The sequence below is a fragment of the Bubalus kerabau genome, chromosome 10 (assembly GCF_029407905.1).
Source record: "Bubalus kerabau isolate K-KA32 ecotype Philippines breed swamp buffalo chromosome 10, PCC_UOA_SB_1v2, whole genome shotgun sequence".
In the NCBI taxonomy this organism is placed as follows: domain Eukaryota; kingdom Metazoa; phylum Chordata; class Mammalia; order Artiodactyla; family Bovidae; genus Bubalus; species Bubalus kerabau.
In genome coordinates this window covers 89,902,853-89,921,117 of record NC_073633.1, presented here as the reverse complement: position 1 = coordinate 89,921,117, position 18,265 = coordinate 89,902,853, and the positions used below count along the sequence as shown (strand labels likewise).

Sequence of the window (18,265 nt, the reverse complement as noted above, 5' to 3'; positions counted from 1 at the left end):
TGCTTTTTAAGAGCGGGCCTTGAGAGTGATGGAGAAGCACCTAACACAGGAAAGAAAAGAGAAGTTGGATGGAATAATTGCATTATAAGATTACTTTGTGGACACAAAATCAAAATGTAGGGTACAAGCAATAACTTTTCCAGTTACTGCATGGGCTTCAATACTAGAATAGCCTTCTGCTGCATCAAAGAATGTTCCTTAAAATCTTCTTTCTTTAAGGTTTTCTCTCTTACTGGGTTGTATGTGTTTATATTACATTTTTCCTCTTAACTGATTTTCACAAGGAATGGGAGTGATAGAAGTGTATATGCACGTATGAGCAAAAACATTTATGAATGCCTTTTTTTTTCAGTTCAGTTGCTCAGTCGTGTCCAACTCTCTGCAACCCCATGGACTGCAGCATGCCAGGCTTTCCTGTCCATCACCAACTCTTGGAGCTTACTCAAACTCATGTCCATCGAGTTGGTGATGCCATCCAGCCATCTCATCCTCTGTCACCCTCTTCTCCTCCTGCCTTCAATCTTTCCCAGCATCAGGGTCTTTTCCAATGAGTCAGTTCTTCACATCAGGTGGCCAAAGTATTGGAGTTTCAGCTTCAGCTTCAGTCCTTCCAAAGAAATCCCAGGGCTGATCTCCTTTAGCATTGACTGGTTGGATCTCCTTGCAGTCCAAGAGACTCTCAAGAGTCTTCTCCAACACCACGGATTAAAAGCGTCAATTCTTCGGCACTCAGCTTTCTTTATAGTCCAACTCTTACATCCATACATGACTACTAGAAAAACCATAGCCTTGACTAGATGGAACTTTGTTGGCAAAGTAATGTCCCTGCTGTTTAATATGCTGTCTAGGTTGGTCATAGCTTTTCTTTGAAGGAGCAAGGGTCTTTCAGTTTCAAGGTTGAAGTCACCATCTGCAGTTATTTTGGAGCCCAAGAAAATAAAGTCTGTCCCGTTTCCATTGTTTCCCCATCTATTTGCCATGAAGTGATGGGACCAGATGCCATGATCTTAATTTTCTGAATGTTGAGTTTTAAGCCAACTTTTTCTAGTATATTAAATAGAAGGGTGACTTCCCTGGCGGTCCAGTGGTTAAGACCTCATGCTTCCAGTGTAGTGGGCGCAGGTTCCATCCCTGGTGGAGGAATTAAGATCCCACATGCTGTGTTGTGTGGTGAAAATAAATAAATAGATACAATGAAATAAAAGGAATAGCTGAATTTTGTGGCAATATTCCTAGTTTTGTGATAGTAATTTTGTTGAGTTCCTGAACTTCCATGACAAATCCTCTTGCTGGCCTAATTCTATGTTCTCTATGGCACATAGTCACTATGACTGTGAAACAGCCATTATTACCCAGAGTATCATAATAATCGTCATGCCCTCCTATGACGTTATTGTTTTCTATCTGCCAGGACATTAATTGCCTTCTAACTTGCTCTAAAATTGGTAGGTAGGGTACCGCCAAGACTAGAGAGAAGAAAGCTGTTGGTAATAATATTCAAAAGCTTCGGACATACTGCTGCTTCCTTCTCACTGGAGCATCTTCACATTTACATGTTACTTCTTTTGTTATGGGATGTTAGTTAAGGCTTGCCTTATGTCTTGAATGCCATCTTATCATGGTCAATGTTTGATCTTTCCTTCAACTGAATGATTCAGACATTTCTGTGGTTATTTTGGCTTTTCCGCTTTCCTTTCACAGGCTTTTTATGAGTCATTGAATTGAAGAGGAGGTTATTTCTAGATTGGAAGGTGAGGATGAGAGAAGGGGGAGGAAAGTTCTGGGAAAAGACTAGGAAAAGATACCTTACTGTTATGTAGAGTTACTTGAAGAATAATTTCCGCTTAGTTTGGTGATAGAGGTATATAGTTTATTTAAATGACTAAAAATATATGTTAGAAAATAGACAATTTTTTCTTTGGGGGGGGGATAATGAACCACACAGTTTTACACTTCTTGTAGCTTGCTGAAATAGGACAGAAGGGTAAATAGAAGAGATATGGAACAAAGAGTTAGCAGGAATAAGAAAGGGGCGAGGTCTAGTCTTGGTGCCACCAGAAGTCCCCAATCATAAAGGGGTGCTTAAGGGGAAGTACCCTTGAAATTTCCCAATCCATTCCTGAGTGTATGTTTCATGACCCATGAATTTATGTATGCTGGGTGGAGTTGTGAGGAAGGTACATTTATTTAAATCTGATTTAGAAATTGAAAGAGTAATTAGGCCAGCATTTTGCCATTCAGGAGCAGGAACAGTGGGTGGAAATGAAAAAGAAAAGCAAAAAGCTGAAATAAAAAAAAAAAGGATATACATTTCTAGGAGCACAAGTTTTTATAGCAACATCAAATTTCTCAAGAGTGCCTACTGTGATTTGTACCCAAGTGAATAAAAACGCAATCATTTATTCTTGTGCATTGTGCCAATATGAGAAAAGAACTGCAATTCATTCAACGGTCTTAATTTAGACTGCTAGGAAGAGAGGTTTAGAAAAAAAGATAAATTGTTAAGTATCTGACACACATCTAGTAGGGTTATTTAAGAACTACTAAGCATAAAAATCAAGTTGCAGGGAGCCGAATTTTCTTTTCCAGAGCATCACAAGGGTAAACTGTGGCCCATTTAGTCCAAACTTGCTGTTGGCTGCCTGGTCACTTCGCAGAAGCCAGCCATGAGTGAGTCTGGAAGGGGGAGACCTCGCAACACGCCACTTCAGCTTATTAACTGCAACCAAAGTGGACTGACTTCTGCTAAATAAACGGCTGTGCTTTGCCCTTTAGCATGGAGACTTCTGGAAAGAACGTCAAGGAAACTGGGCACCATAGGACCTCAAAGGGAAATTTTAATTTATATAGAGCGTTTCTCTCACCGAGTTGTAATCGATTTTTATACACAACTTCTGATGTTGTTGTTTTGTGTAAGTACTACCCTCTGGGTAAGCTGGCATGATAAGCTTCTCTTTATTGGGAGAAAGTTGGAGAAAGGCACGAGTTTACAGTCACCTCTACCACAAAGAGTTAATCCTTCCCATCGGATTTGAGCTTCAGTCCCTTCCTTGCTTTCTACTGCGCAACCAAACCGTGCCCAAACTCGAACCAACCGGAGCCGACCATCCTTTGCCAGTTGACTTAACAGACACTTGCGGTAGCCTATCAGAACTTTGAACTGTCCAACCATCAACCAATTACAACTAAAGCTTGGTAGGTCGCTCCAGGTCCGGGAGGGGGCTAATACCGGGTCAGGAAAAAGGGGCGGTAATGAAGCTTTGACGGACGGGTACACTAAACCAATAAGAGCAGAGAGCTGCCACCCCACTATCCAATCGCGAGGTAGGATGTGTGAAAAGGGGTGGGACTGTTGTCATGGGGGAGGTGGAGGCGCTAGGTGGCTACTGGTGCCCGAGGTAGAGAGGCAGGGGCGCTAGAGTTGGTCGGCGGCAGCTGCAGGTGAGTTCCGATAATGCGGGCCTGAGGTCTGGGGGCCGTCGCGGGGGGTGGGGGTGGCAACTCCATCTCGGCGCTCCCGAGGCGGAAGCCAGCGGGAAGGGGGCCTCGACTGCGGGTCCAGCCCGACCCGGGCCGGGGCCAGGGCGGGGGCGGCGACGGCGGCGAGTTCGCCCTGACTGGGCTGGTGGGAGAGCCGCCCGGCTCCTGCGGCGGAGTTCGTAGTGTGGCAAGGTAGGCTGCGGGGCCGGACCCAAGCGAGTCAGGCCAGCAGGTCCCTCGGGACGCCTAGCTGGTCGGGTCTGGGACACTGACCGGCGACCGGTGCGTGTGAGGGGTAGGTTCCTGGGGGAGACGGGAGCGTCTGTGGTCCCGGAGAAGGGAGTGACCGGTTACGACCTGGTCTGAGGGACCAGGTGACGCGGGTATACTCTGGACACCTTTAGGTGTGAGGAAGAAGGTGGGAACCCGGGAAGTCCGGGAGCGGCCCGAGCGGAGAAAGCTGGGGGGGTGGGGTGGGGAGCCGGGAGACTGGGAGTGGCCCGGGTCCGAGGGAGAAGGGAGGCCGAGGGCGGCAGGGGTCCCAGTGAGGATGTCGAGGAAGGAGGCAGGGAGGGGGCGGGGGATTCTCCTGAGAAAGGCGGCCATCCACGAGAGCAGCGCTGTGGGAGCTCTGGCGGGGCTTCGGTTGGTCGGACCGCTGGAGACCTTGAACAGCTTGGGGAGGCACGGCAGCGCCCTGCCCCCCACCGCTGGTCTGCGATGGAAGATCCAAGACTGGACTGGGAACTGGGTGTGAGGATCCCCGGGAGAGCAGAGTTTTGGAAAAAAAAAACAAAAACAAAAACAAAAAAAACCCCAACAAAACCTCGAGGGGGTAGCTCCGGTTTGAGAAGTGGTGAGAGGTTTAGCCGAAGAGTGAAGTCCTCTCAGTTGGGGATTAGTCAAGCAAAATGACTCGGGGGGTAGGCGGGAGAAGTAGTTAGTTTCCTTGTAGGAAGGGAGTAGGAGATAGGGCGTCGTAGGAGGGAGCGAGAAAGTTGTTCAGGAAGAGACTAGTGGTCTCGTGGAAACTGACCAGGATAGTAGGTAACGAGGAATAACATGGGGGCCTTTAATAGGTTTTAATAACTTAAGAAATAGAAGAAACTTCAGCTGCATAATAATACTGATGTGCCATCTAGGGCCAGAGAATGGGTTCTCAAAGCAAGGTTGTGACTTGCATTCCAGTGCTTTAGGAAAGAAATGTTTAGGACGAGAGCAATCATGTTAGAAAATAAGGACATAGACAAGATGGGGAATTTGAATGGGAAAAAGGGAGGAATAGCTGAACTAAAGGAGTAGGACCGGAACTTGATCAGGAAGAGGAGAGGCATGAAGAGGGGTAGGCTTACTTTCTCCAAATTAGAAATAAGTTTGAATTCTGGTTCCACCACCTAGCTTCGATAGCTTAACCTCTCTATGAAGAAGTTTCATCTATATAATAGGGATACGGATACTTCCTACTTCTTAGGTTTTTTTTTTTTTTTTTTTTAATGTGAATTAATATCTGTGGAACTTTGAGAATAGTAACTGGCACAGAATAAGTCCTATATACTGGATTTTTAAAAAATGTGTAGAGGATGAAGAAAGGCTTAGAATTCTTTAATGCGTCATTCTGGAACTTTAACTTGAACCGGAATCACCTGGAGGGCTTGCTAAAATACAGACTGCTGATTCCATCCAGAATTTCTGATACTGTAGGTCTAGGGTGGGGCCTGCAGTTTGAATTTCTCTCAGGTGATGCTTATGTTGGTCAGGAGAACATTTTAAGAACCACTTGCTTTATTGAAAGTAGTAATAATGTAGCAGGGGATTCCTTGGTGGCTGAGTGATAAAGAATCCACCTGCCAATTGATGAAACGCACTTTGGATCCCTGGGTCGGGAAGATCTCCTGGAGAAGGAAATGGCAACTCGTTCCGATATTCTTGCCTGGGAAATCCCATGGACAGAGGAGCCTGGCTGGCTACAGCCCTTGGGGTGGGAAAAGAATCAGACATGACTCAGTGAATAAAACAACAAAATAATGTAGCAGCCTTAAAATACCTGTCTACCTGCTAGACAGGTAGAAGCAAATTGCAACAAACAAACCCTAATACTCTATAAGGGATACCCTGTTTTTTTTTGTTTAGTTGCTAAGCGGAGTCCAACTCTTTTTGACCCATGGACTGCATGCAGCAAGCCATACTCCTCTGTCCTCTGCTATCTCCCAGAGTTTGCTCAAATTCATGTCCATTGAGTTGATGATGCTTGCTATCTAACCCTCTCATCCTTTGCTCCCCCCTTCTCCTTTTGCTTACCCTATTTTAAGCCTGTTTTTCTAACTGGATGATACTTTATTAGTAACTATAAAATCAATTTAGTGGGTTACCACCAGCATTACAAATAAATGAAATAGAACAGAATTGACTACTATTGCACATGGCAAGGAAAAATATTGTTTTGGGAAATTTTGCTTATACGTGTATGTTAGTCACTCAGTCGTGTCCGAGTCTTTGTGACCCCATGGACAGTAGCCCGCCAGGCTCCCCTGTCCATGAAATTCTCCAGGCAAGAATACTGGAGTGGGTTGCCATTTTCTTCTCCAGGGGATCTTCCCAAGCCAGAGATCAAACCTGGGTCTCCTGCATTGCAGGTGGATTCTTTACCATCTGAGCCACCAGGATGACGTACATGTGTGTACTAGGTTACAATGTAAAATGTATTTCTTACATTAAAAAGAGTTTGTAAAACTGTTTTGAGCTATGGAATGCAGTAAAAGTGATGTTTCAGTAGGGACATCCAGGAACTGGGTTTATTATTTGTTTTTCTTTTTGTGGTATTTCTTTCTCAGGTGGTGATACATTCTGTTAAATTTCTTCAGTTGATGATTTGGTTTCTCCTGTGTTTGCCTTATCATACTGTGTTGTGTTTCTTTTTAGAAATTGAGACTATTTGGCATGAGTACTGAAGGGTATTTGAGGCAGAGAGTTGAAATTGAATGTTGTTTCTCAGATGTGGTCCACTTTTGTTTCACTCATGCCCGCCTCTTTAGCTTTTCTTACCAGTATACTATAGAGCACAGTCTGTAAAAAACCTAAGTCTGCACAGACATATTGACAGTAAACAACTAATACTGAAAGAGGCTGGTTTGAGAAAAGTTCATGTGTAGAAAGTAAGTAAAAACCAAATAAGACATATTTCAAAAGGGAAAAGCAAAAGGGTGTTTCCTTTATAGAGAGTAAAAGAATTTTAAAATTTTTTATGGCCTTTCATACAAAATATATAAAAGCATTTTTAAGAGAACCAAATATACTTCTGTATTTTAGATTTCTAGGTTTTTGAAGAAAAATGGTGATAATACTGGACAATTAAATGCACCTGGGATAGAGTTTTAACTACAAAGTAGTTTATTAAGCAGGAGCTTTTGTTCCGATGGTTTTCTCCCTTGAGAATGATCTTGATGTGGCATATGTTTTAAGTTTTAACTTGCTTGAGGGACCTAAATGTAATCTACATACGTATTTAAAGCTATATTGAGAATATTTATGTATATTTTTTGCTGTTCTTGATTTTTTTTATAAGACTAGATGGTTTATATTTACAAAGAGTTAATTTATATGTTTTAATGGATGTAAGAACAGAGAAAGCAGTATTGAAAACAGAGATTCTTACAGCTCTCTTTAAGATCTTTATTCCAGGAGATATATGTAACCCTTTCATTAATGTTTTATGAAATTGTGAATAAATTTTTGGAGTAGCTTTGCATCAGGAATTTTAGATTTTTCTCTCTCTGAAAAATAATTTTTATTTGTATTTCATTTTTCTTATATTTTATTAAAATTTCAATCTTTGGAAAGCCACAAAATCATGGCATATTTGAGTTGAAACACATAGGCAGTCTTTTCATGAAACAAATTTACTAATTTTTGTGACAAAGGTTGCAAGGATGAAAGCTTTTAAATTCCTTGCATTGAGTTAAATGAAGTATCCCTACCACCAGAATGGTTGTTCTTTAAGTTATTGTACAGTTGATAGGCACTTTTGTATAGATCATTTGGTTCTTTACTAACTGATGGAAGAATGTAAAATCTTTAATAGAGTGTGGGAAAAATATAAAATTCATTCTTCATAATTGTGGACATTAGTTTGATTACTCGCTTTTTGATAAATGGACTTTATTCAGTTGACTTACTGTTTACCCATAATTTAATCATACTTATCTACAAATAGCTCTCATTGCTCAACCCTTTTTACAGTGAGATTTGTTAATCTGTTGTTGAAAAAAATGGTGGTTTTTAAATCCCAAAGAAACTGCTTTTGACTGTACAATTTAGTGAGGCTCTTTTTCCCGTTTCAAAGAATATTCATGTAAATTATTTTTACAAGTGGAAGTTCAATTAAAACTAGTTAATTAAGTTCATTTTCTATTTCAGTAAAGTTTTGTCTTTTATATGTAGATTCTGATCTCTTTTCTCTGCTTTTTGCTCTCCAAATACTCATACAGTAGATCCTAATGGAAGTGTGCTACCAGAAAATCTGGAGTTCTGTGAAAGTGTAAAAATCCCAGTGTCTTGTTTTTGGTTTGCTGGGAGAATTCCTTTTATCAGAAAAGTTCCCTAGCTAAACTTACTACCTTAAAAAGAGGTCTTTTAATAGAGTACTTGGAAAGCTACATTTTATTTTGGACTTGTCGAAATATATATGTTGTGTTTAATAAATTTTGATTTGTACGGAATGGATCTTAAGTTTTGCCAATTTCTGAATTCTGATATATGTTTCCTTGGTGGGGCTGGGGAGAAAGGATATAGTTGTACTCCTTAAATTAAAAAACATTTTTTTTTTTGCTATCATTTCTTTATCTTGATATAATGGTAAATCTTTTATTTACAAAGAAATATAATTTTTTGAAAATAAAGACCAATTTATTTGCAAAGAAAATTTATCTTCAGTAATTTAACCATATTAGAAATCTCATTAAAGGCAAATTGTGTATAAGGCATTTTAGGCTGTTTGTTCAACTATGAAATACAAGTACTGATAAATAGGTTGTCTTTATCTTATTGCCATATATTTTTGAGAATATAAAATATGCACTTGGGAAATCTTAGGGCAAAAGGAGGTTTGAGACTAAGGGAGAATGAGGAGAATACTGACGTGTTTGAGGAGGAGTCTGGCGGATCTGCAGGAAGTATGTCTAGAGGAGTGAGCCATTCTTGGCAGTTTTCCTAGCGTGACATATGTAAAGGAGGTTGATCCTATTTGCAACATTCTTGCATGGACATATTTTTCGTCCTGCTTGTTAGAACTCTTCCTTTGTTGTGTTCTACTCAGGAAAGCATGTCAGAATACAAATGAACACCACGAGAATTGCTAGTCCTAGGATGGGAACCCCGGGCAGGACCATGCGGATTTAGAAGGCAGGATACTTGACTCTGATCTCTAGCTCTTGGGGATAGGTGCCCAACACTTGTTACTAGGCCATGCCTTCCCATTTGTCCTTTCTAATGGAGTCTGGGACTAGGCAGGAAGAAGACTCCAGTCACCTTAAATGGATGAACCAAGGAGTTGGTTAATAATTGACTTCAGTGGCTTCTCTTTCTCTGCCTACCCAGACTCTTTCTCCCTACTTGCTTGTTGCTACCTTACATTCACTAGCAAAGTCTTGAGTTCTCTGATTAGGTAGCAAAATATTAATTATGGTAACCTGTTTATATTAAAGTTATATAGTTAATTAGAAAAGTGATTATCATCAGATTTTTCCAGTTTAGTTAGGGAGGAAAAGGGATTTAAAGCTGTAGAACACTTGCTTGGCTCCTGAATAAAGACAAAGTCAGGGAAGTCAGGAACACAGAAAAAAAGCAAAATTCATATCTTTTAAGATTGACTGCCTTTGACTTTAGAAAAGTAAGTGATGCTTCTGACTTTTTTAATCAGGAATTTTAGCTCCCAGTATTATTTAATAAATTTTTTTCAACCTAGAATCTCACAGACTCACAGAATAGCCTGATGATCACAGAAGTACATTTGTAACTACCATATAGAGAAATTGAAAGAAGTATCATTTGTGTTCTGAGGAAGAATGATAGGATAGAAAAAACCCAAGTTCTGTGATTGTTTGACCATGGTTTTGAACCCTGGCTCTGTCATTTACTAATTGACTAATTAGGCAGTAGGCAGTTTATGAAATCTTTCATAGTCTTAGTTTTGTCATCTATAAAATGGAGCTTCTAATATCCTCCTTAACTATCCTGATAATGAGAATTAAACAAAAAGCATTTTATGTAGTACCTTGCATATAGTGGGCACTCAATACACGATGATGTTAATAATTAGTAATTATAGCAATCTTAGCCCTTTCTTTACTTTGGCAACAAAGGTCCGTCTAGTCATGGCTATGGTTTTTCCTGTGGTCATGTATGGATGTGAGAGTTGGACTGTGAAGAAGGCTGAGCGCCAAAGAATTGATGCTTTTGAACTGTGGTGTTGGAGAAGACTCTCAAGAGTCCCTTGGACTGCAAGGAGATCCAAGTCCATTCTGAAGGAGATCAGCCCTGGGATTTCTTTGGAAGGAATGATGCTAAAGCTGAAACTCCAGTACTTTGGCACTTCATGCGAAGAGTTGACTCATTGGAAAAGACTCTGATGCTGGGAGGGATTGGGGGCAGGAGGAGAAGGGGGTGACAGAGGATGAGATGGCTGGATGGCATCACTGACTCGATGGATGTGAGTCTGAGTGAACTCCAGGAGTTGGTGATGGACAGGGAGGCCTGGCGTGCTGCAGTTCATGGGGTCACAAAGAGTCAGACACGACTGAGTGACTGAACTGAACTAGCTCTTTCTTAATATCCCAGATACTGTGATTATAAGCAGTGTAGTAGTTAGAAAAACAGGAATTGACTTTATAATTTTACATGTATTTTAAGTATTTACAATCTTTGTTTTTGTGGTTGGTATACATGGGGTAAAAGGCTAATATTTACATGGGGTGATGAGGCTTATATTTTTTTATGTGGTCACAGGTTGTATCTCCAAGCATATCATCCGGTCCTCTTCTGCCTGAGTTTTGCTAACATTGTTGTTCAGCTGCCCAGTCGGTCTAACTCTTTGCGGCCCCATGGACTGCAGGATGCCAGGCCTCCCTGTCCCTCACCATCTCCCAGAGTTTGTCCAAGTTCATGTTCATTGCATCGGTGATGCAGTCCAGCCATCTCATCCTCTGATGCCCTCTTCTTCTGCCCTCAGTCTTTTCCAGCATCAGGGATTTTTCCTAATAGTGGGTGCCATTAACCCTGCTACTGGAAAAAAATTTGAATGTTATAGATTTAATGACTTAAAATTTGTTCTAAATGCTAGTTAGAAAGGATCAGTTTATCTTCCCTTATAGTTAATACATTACTCTTCATGATTCAAGTTGAAGTAGATTTTATTTCTTAAGTTAAGCCCTGTACCTTCCTTAGTTAAGGATTTGGTCAAAGGTGAAAAAAAAATCTTTTTTCACATGCAGAAAGCTGTTAAAAGCTATATTATCTCTTAAATGGTCTCTGATGAAAGCAGCTGTATAATTTCCATAACATTCATGATGTTATGGGCTTTATTTTAATTTCATCAGTGAACATAATTTTGAATAGTTAACTATTTTAAAGAGTAGATTCATTCTTTTTTTGGAGGGGGAGGGCTGCCTCTCGTGGCTTGCGGGATTTTAATTCCCTGGCCAGGGATTGAATCTAGGCCATGGCAGTGAAAGCACTGAGTCCTAGCTCCTGGATAGTCAGGGAATTCCCAGATCCATTCTTATTTTTGAAAATTCTTTATTATTCGTAGTATGAAGGGGTGTTTTCCTATGGTAGCAGAGTCTTTCTTACTCTTGCAGTGATTATAGTAGTAAATACGGTATTGGGTATATTGGCAAGAAAATGAACTGTGAATATCTATTTATATGACTTCCCTGGCAGTCCAGTGGTTAAGACTCTAGACTTCCAGTGCTGGGGGTGTGGGTTTGATGCCTGTTCGGGGAACTAACATGCTGCACATGCTGCATAGCATGGCCAAAAAAAAATTTTTTTTTTATGACTGGTCATCATTTCTAAAAATGTTAACATATTTTATCAAAAGCTGTTGATTTCTTAATGCTCCATTCCTTGATATTCCAGCTTAATTTTAGAAACCATACAGCTTGGTATGTTATCCTCATATTGGTGAGGATTTTTTAAAAATTTATTTTGTGATATTAGATTAATCTTCATAAAGCTGTAAAGTTTTTCAAGTCACGACTTTATCATTTTTGGTATTCTCTGGGATACAAATGTACTGAGTGAATGATGGGGAGACTCTGACCGCCAGTTGAATTTATAACATCAACTAAATTAACTTGGATTGGCCGAGTTCAAATCCAACTCTACTTCCTTAGGCAAATTAATTTAGTTTTCTCATCTTTGAGAATTATGAGATAATTTGTGTAAAGCATTTAACAGTACTTAGCTCATAGTAATGGAGAAGGCAATGGCACCCCACTCCAGTACTCTTGCCTGGAAAATCTCATGGGCAGAGGAGCCTGGTAGGCTGCAGTCCATGGGGTCCCTAAGAGTCGGACACGACTGAGTGACTTCACTTTCACTTTTCACTTTCATGCATTGGAGAAGGGAATGGCAACCCGCTCCAGTGTTCTTGCCTGGAGAATCCCAGGGATGGCGGAGCCTGGTGGGCTGCCGTCTGTGGGGTTGCTTGCTGCTAAGTCGCTTCAGTCGTGTCCGACTCTGTTGTGACCCCATACTTAGCAAACCTTGGCTACTGTTGTAAGGATGCAGGATTGCAGGTAGGAGGTAAAGTGAACAAAGCAGATAGGAGGCAAAAGATTTTTCTGTTTTTTTTTTTTTTTTAATTTTTGCATGGACTATGAAAGAATCATATATTAAATTGAACTATGAAACTTAAACTTCATTAGACATTAAAAGCAATCTTTAATTCTTCTTGACTCTGTTGTCTTATTTTTAGTTCAGTCAACCTGTGGAAAAATTTGAGTATTTTAAATCAGCTGTATTTTTTGCCATTCAGTCATAGTAAATTCTTAATTATCTATCCCCAGATTAGCATTGTTATAATTAATCCCTAAATTCTTTTGGAATATGAAGTGTAGCTAAGGAACCAATTAGATACATTTTTCATTAGACTTAAGTTTTATTTACGATAATATTTAAATACTGTATCTCCTTGGCATTGAATAGCTTCATTAGCAGTTCTTAATCTGTTGCCTGCAACTCTTTGGATTGAGGGGTAGATGTTTTCTGTAGTTAGTAAAGCTCTCTCAAATCCATTTGCTCATCAAATATTATCTGTAGACAAAAGTAATAAGTTCTAAATACCTATATGCATTATACTTACATGTGCTGTGTACTGTGTACTAAGTCACTTAAGTCGTGTCTGACTCTTTGCAACCCTATGGACCCTCTGTCTGTGGGATTATCCCAGGCAGGAATACTGGAGTGGGTTACCACCTCCTCCAGGGGATCTTCGTGATCCAGGGATCGAAGCCAAGTCTCTTATGTATCCTGCATTGGCAGGCAGGTTCTTTACCACTAGCGCCACCTGGGAAGCCTTACACTTACATATATGTTTAACATTTATTACTTTGTACATCTATACATATGCATATACGTTTATATTTGAAGAATTGTTGTTCTTCAGTAGCTAAGTCGGACTCTTTGTGACCCCATGGACTGCAGCACACCAGGCTTCCCTGTCCTTCACTATCTCCTGGAGTTTGCTTAAACTCATGTCCATTGTGTCAGTGATGCCATCCAACCATCTCATCCTCTGTCAGCCCCTTCTCTTGCCCTCAATCTTTTCCAGCATCAGGGTCTTTTACAGTGAGTCGGCCCTTTGCATCAGGTGGCCAAAGGATTAGAACTTCAGCATTAGTCCTTCCAATGAATATTCAAGGTTGATTTCCTTTACAATTGACTGGTTTGATCTCCTTGCAGTCCAAGGGACTCTCAGGAGTCTTCTCCAGCACCACAATTTGAAAACATCAATTCTTCATCACTCAGATTTCTTTATGGTTCAGCTCTCATATCCGTACATGACTACTGGAAAAACCATAGCTTTGACTAGATGAAACTTTGTGGGCAAAGTGATGTCTCTCTGTTTAATACACTGACTAGGTCTGTCATAGCTTTTCTTCCAAGGAGCAAGTGTCTTTCAGTTTCATGGCTGCAGTCACTGTTAGCAGTGATTTAGGAGCCCAAGAAAATAAAATGTGTCACTCTTTCCACTTTTTCCCCTTCTATTTGCTATGAAGTGATGGAACTGGATGCCATAATCTTCATATTTTAAATGTTGAGTTTTAAGCCAGCTTTTTCACTCTTCCTTTATCACTCTCATTTAAGAGACTCTTTAGTTCTTCTTTGCTTTTTTAGAGTGGTATCATCTGCATATCTGAGGTTGTTGATATTTCTCCTGCAATCTTGATTCCAGCTTGTGATTGATCCAGCCTGGCATTTTGCGTGATACACTCTGCATATAAGTTAAATTAGCATGGTGACAATATACAGCCTTGGCAAACTCCTTTTTCAGTTTTGAAGCAGTCTGTTGTTCCGTGCCCACTTCTGACCATTGCTTCTTGACCTTAATACAGGTTTCTCAGGAGACAGGTAAAGTGGTCTAGTGTTTCCATCTCTTTAAGAATTTTCCACAGTTTGTTGTGATCCGCATAGTCAAAGGCTGAGGCTTAGTCAATGAAGCAGAAGTAGCTGTTTTTCTGGAAACCTCTTGCTTAATTTGTGATCCAGCGGATCTTGGCCGTTTGATCTCTGGTTCCTCTGCCTTTTCTAAATCCAGCTTGTACATCTGCACATTTTTGGGTCACGTACTTTCAAAGCCTAGCTTGAAGGATTTTGAGCATTACCTTGCTAGCATGTGAAAATGAGTGCAGTTGTACAATAGTTTGAGTATTCTCTGGCATTGGAATGAAAACTGACCTTTTCCAGTCTTGTGGCCACTGCTAAGTTTTCCAAATTTGCTTGACATACATATTGAGTGCAGCACTTTAACAGCATCATCTTTTAAGATTTTTAAATAGCTTAGCTGGAATTTTGTCACCTCCACTAGCTTTGTTTGTAATAATGCTTCTAAGGCCCGCTTCATTTCACACTCCAGGGTGTTGGCTTTAGGTGAGTGAACACACCATTGTTGTTATCTGGGTCATTAAGACCTTTTTTGTATTTTTTATGCTGTTTTATATATTCTTATGTGTATTCTTGCCACCCCTTCTTAATCTCTTCTGCTTCTACTAGGTCCTTGACATTCTGTCCTTTACTGTGCCAGTCCTTGTGTGAAATGTTCCCTTGGTATCTCCAGTTTTCTTGAAGAGCTCCCTAGTCTTTCCCATTCTACTGTTTTCCTCTATTTCTTTGCATTGTTCACATAAAGAAGGCTTTCTTATCTCTCCTTGCTATTCTCTGTAACTCTGTATCAGTTGGGTATATCTTTCCCATCTTTCCCTTTCTCCTTTGCCTTTCGCTTCTCTTCTAAGCTATTTGTAATGCCTCCTCAGACAACCACTTAGCCTTCTTTCATTACTTTTTCTTGGTCACTGCCTCCTGTAGGTACAAGCCTCCGTCCATAGTTCTTTAGGCACTTTGTCTACCAGATCTAACCCCTTGAATCTGTTTGTCACTTCCACTATATAATCATAAGGGATTTGATTTAGGTCATACCTGAATGGTCTAGTGGTTTTCCCTACTTTCTTCAATTTAAGTCTGAATTTTGCAATAAGGAGCTCATGATCCACAGTCAGCTCCAGGTCTTGTTTTTGCTGACTGTATAAAGCTTTTCCATCTTTGGCTGCAGAAAATAAATCAGTCTGATTACAGTATTGACCATCTGCTGATGTCCATGTGTAGAGTCTGCTCTTGTGTTGTTGAAAGAGGGTGTTTGCTATGACCAGTGGGTTCTCTTGGCAAAACTCTATTAGCCTTTGCCCTGCTTCATTTTGGGCTTCCCTGGTAGCTCAGCTGGTAAAGAATCCACCTGCAATGCAGGATAATCTGGTTCGATTCCTGGTGGGTTGTGGGAAGATCCCCTGGAGAAGGGATAGGCTACCCACTCCAGTATTCTTGGGCTTCCCTGGTGGCTCAGTTGGTAAAGAATCCACCTGCAATGCGGGAGACCCCGGTTCTATCCCTGGGTTGTGGGAAGATCCCCTGGAGGAAGGCATGGCAACCCACTCCAGTATTCTTGGCTGGAGAATCCCCATGGACAGAGGAGCCTGGTGGGCTACAGTCCATGGAGTTGCAAAGAATTGGACATGACTTCAGTAACTAAGCACAGTGCAGCATTTTGTACTCTGAGGCCAAACTTGCCAGTTACTCCAGGTATCTCTTGACTTCCTACTTTTGCATTACGATCCCTTTTGATGAAAAGGACTTCATCTTTGGTGTTAGTTCTGGAACGTCTTCTTGTAGGGCTTCATAGAACCATTCAACTTCAGCTTCTTTAGCATCAGTGGTTGGGGCATAGACTTGGATACTGTGGTGTTGAATGATTTGCCTTGGAAATGAACCAAGATCATTCAGTCATTTTTGAGATTGCACCCAAGTAGTGTGTTTCAGACTGTTTTGTTGACTATAAGGGCTACTCCATTCTATGGGATTCTTGCCCACAGGAGTAGATGTAATGGTCATCTGAATCCAGTTTCCCACTCCCATCCATTTTATAGTTCAGAGTCCTAAAATTACATCCAATTTGAAGAATAGTAGTGAAAGTGTAGTGAAAGTGTTAGTCTCTCAGTCGTGTCTGAGAGTCATGTGACACCATGGACTGTATCCCATCAGGCTCCTTTGTCTGTGGAATTCTCCAGGCAGGAATACTGGAGTGGGTAGCCAGCCATTCCCTCGTCCAAGGGATCTTCCCAACCCAGGGATTGAACTTGGGTCTCCCGCATTGCAGGCATATTCTTTATGCCTGAGAATAAGGCATAAAGCCTTATGGTCTGAGCCACCAGGGAAGCCCAATTTGAAGAATATGTACATTCAAATAAATGTTGAGATGAATTTTTAAAATTTTCACTTTATAAGGCTAGACTGAATTCATAGGTAGCCTTGGTTATTTGACTCCTCCATTTTCTGGCTGAAAATTCAGGTATTACCATGTAGGGATTGGTTAATATTTTGACTTTTAAAAAGCTGCATCATACTAAAAGCTCTCAGCCTACTTTTTCTACCTTTTTCTTACCAAAATGTATCATTTCAGAAACTTCTCTTCCCCCAAAATGGCATATACCTTTTATAAAATTCAGGTGTAATTGACATGTAATGAAATTGCATATATTTAAAGTATACAGTTTCATGAGTTTTTATCTATTTACATACTACAATCAAGATAAGGAACATACCAGTTTAAAAGTTTCCTTATGCCCTTTGGGTAAGGTTTACCCTTTGGTAAACCATCTCTCCCTTTCCACACTCAGAATAACAATCTGCTGTCAGTACAGTTTGCATTTTCTAGAATTTTATGCAAAGAGAATTGCATGGTGTATACTCTTTGAGAGGGAGGTCTGGTGTCTTTCACTTTGTCTTGAGGTTTATCTATGTTATTTTGTGTATCAGCAGTGTGTTCCTTTTTATTCCTGAGTAGCCCCACTCAGGGACGGGGGAGCCTGGTGGGCTGCTTGCTGTCTATGGGGTCACACACAGTCAGACACGACTGAAGTGACGCAGCAGCAGCAGCCCTGCTCCAGTATTCTTGCCTGAAAATCCCATGGACGGAGGAGCCTGGTGGGCTACAGTCCAGAGGGTCTCTAAGAGTTGGACACGACTGAGCGACTTCACTTTCACTTTTCACCTTCATGCATTGGAGAAGGAAATGGCAACCCACTCCAGTGTTCTTGCCTGGAGAATCCCAGGGACGGCGGAGCCTGGTGGGGTGCTGTCTGTGGGGTCGCACAGAGTCGGACACGACTGAAGCGACTTAGCAGTAGCAGCAGCAGTGTTCCAATATGTGTCACAATTTTTAAAATGATTCTGTTGATAAGACATGGGATTGTTTCCAGTTTCTGGCTATTCAAATAAAACTATGAACATTCACGTACAGATTTTTGTTTTAGGAACATGTGTTTTCGTTTCTTTTGGGTGTATACCTAATACTGGAGTTGCTGGGTCATATGTTAAGTCAGTTTCCTAAGCTGCTATAATTTACATTCCCACTGACAGTGGGAATGAACATTCTGACTTCTTCACATCCTCACCAGCACTTGTTATTATCTCTGTCTTTTGTAGTCAGTCTAGTAGATGTGAAGTAATACTTCATGGTGGTTTTGTTTTGCATTTTCCCGATGGCTGTTGATACTGAGAATTTTTTTTGTGGGTTTATTGGACATTTGTATATCATCTTTGAAATATTATCTATTTGGATCTCCTGCACATGTTAAAAAATGGAATTGTCTTTTGTTATTGTGTTTTTAGTTAAGGAAAACTTTTATACATGTTCTGGATACAAGTCCCATGTTAGATACATGATTTGCAAATATTTTCTCCCAGTATGGCTCGTATTTTCACTTTCTTAGTGGTGGCCATTGAAGTGCAAACCTTTTTCATTTTGATATAGCCCTGTCTTTGTGCTTTTGGTAAAATATCTAAGAAACAATCGCCTTATTCAAGGTCATGAATATTTATGCCTGTGTTTGCTTCTAAGGGTTTATATAAATTTTAGCCCTTACATTTAGTTCCATTTTGGGTTAATTTTTGTGTATGGTATGGGGAAGGGACCCAACTTAATTTTTTTACTTATGGTTATCCAGTTGTCTCAGCACCC

General features: G+C 40.6%; 1 protein-coding gene across 13 annotated transcripts in view; it reads left to right on the top strand.

The window, feature by feature from the left end:
* Positions 1-3,220: 3,220 nt before the first annotated feature.
* The window catches only part of NUMB (NUMB endocytic adaptor protein), a 163,712-nt gene continuing 148,667 nt past the window's right edge, over positions 3,221-18,265 (top strand). For 7 of the 13 annotated variants that reach the window (XM_055538591.1, XM_055538595.1, XM_055538594.1 and 4 more), the window contains exon 1: positions 3,351-3,441. The gene's annotated coding sequence lies outside the window, so the exon portion shown is untranslated. Of the gene's footprint in view, positions 3,442-3,542; positions 3,776-18,265 lie in introns of those variants that run through there. The other 6 variants (XM_055538586.1, XM_055538582.1, XM_055538592.1 and 3 more) reach the window with 6 other exon arrangements.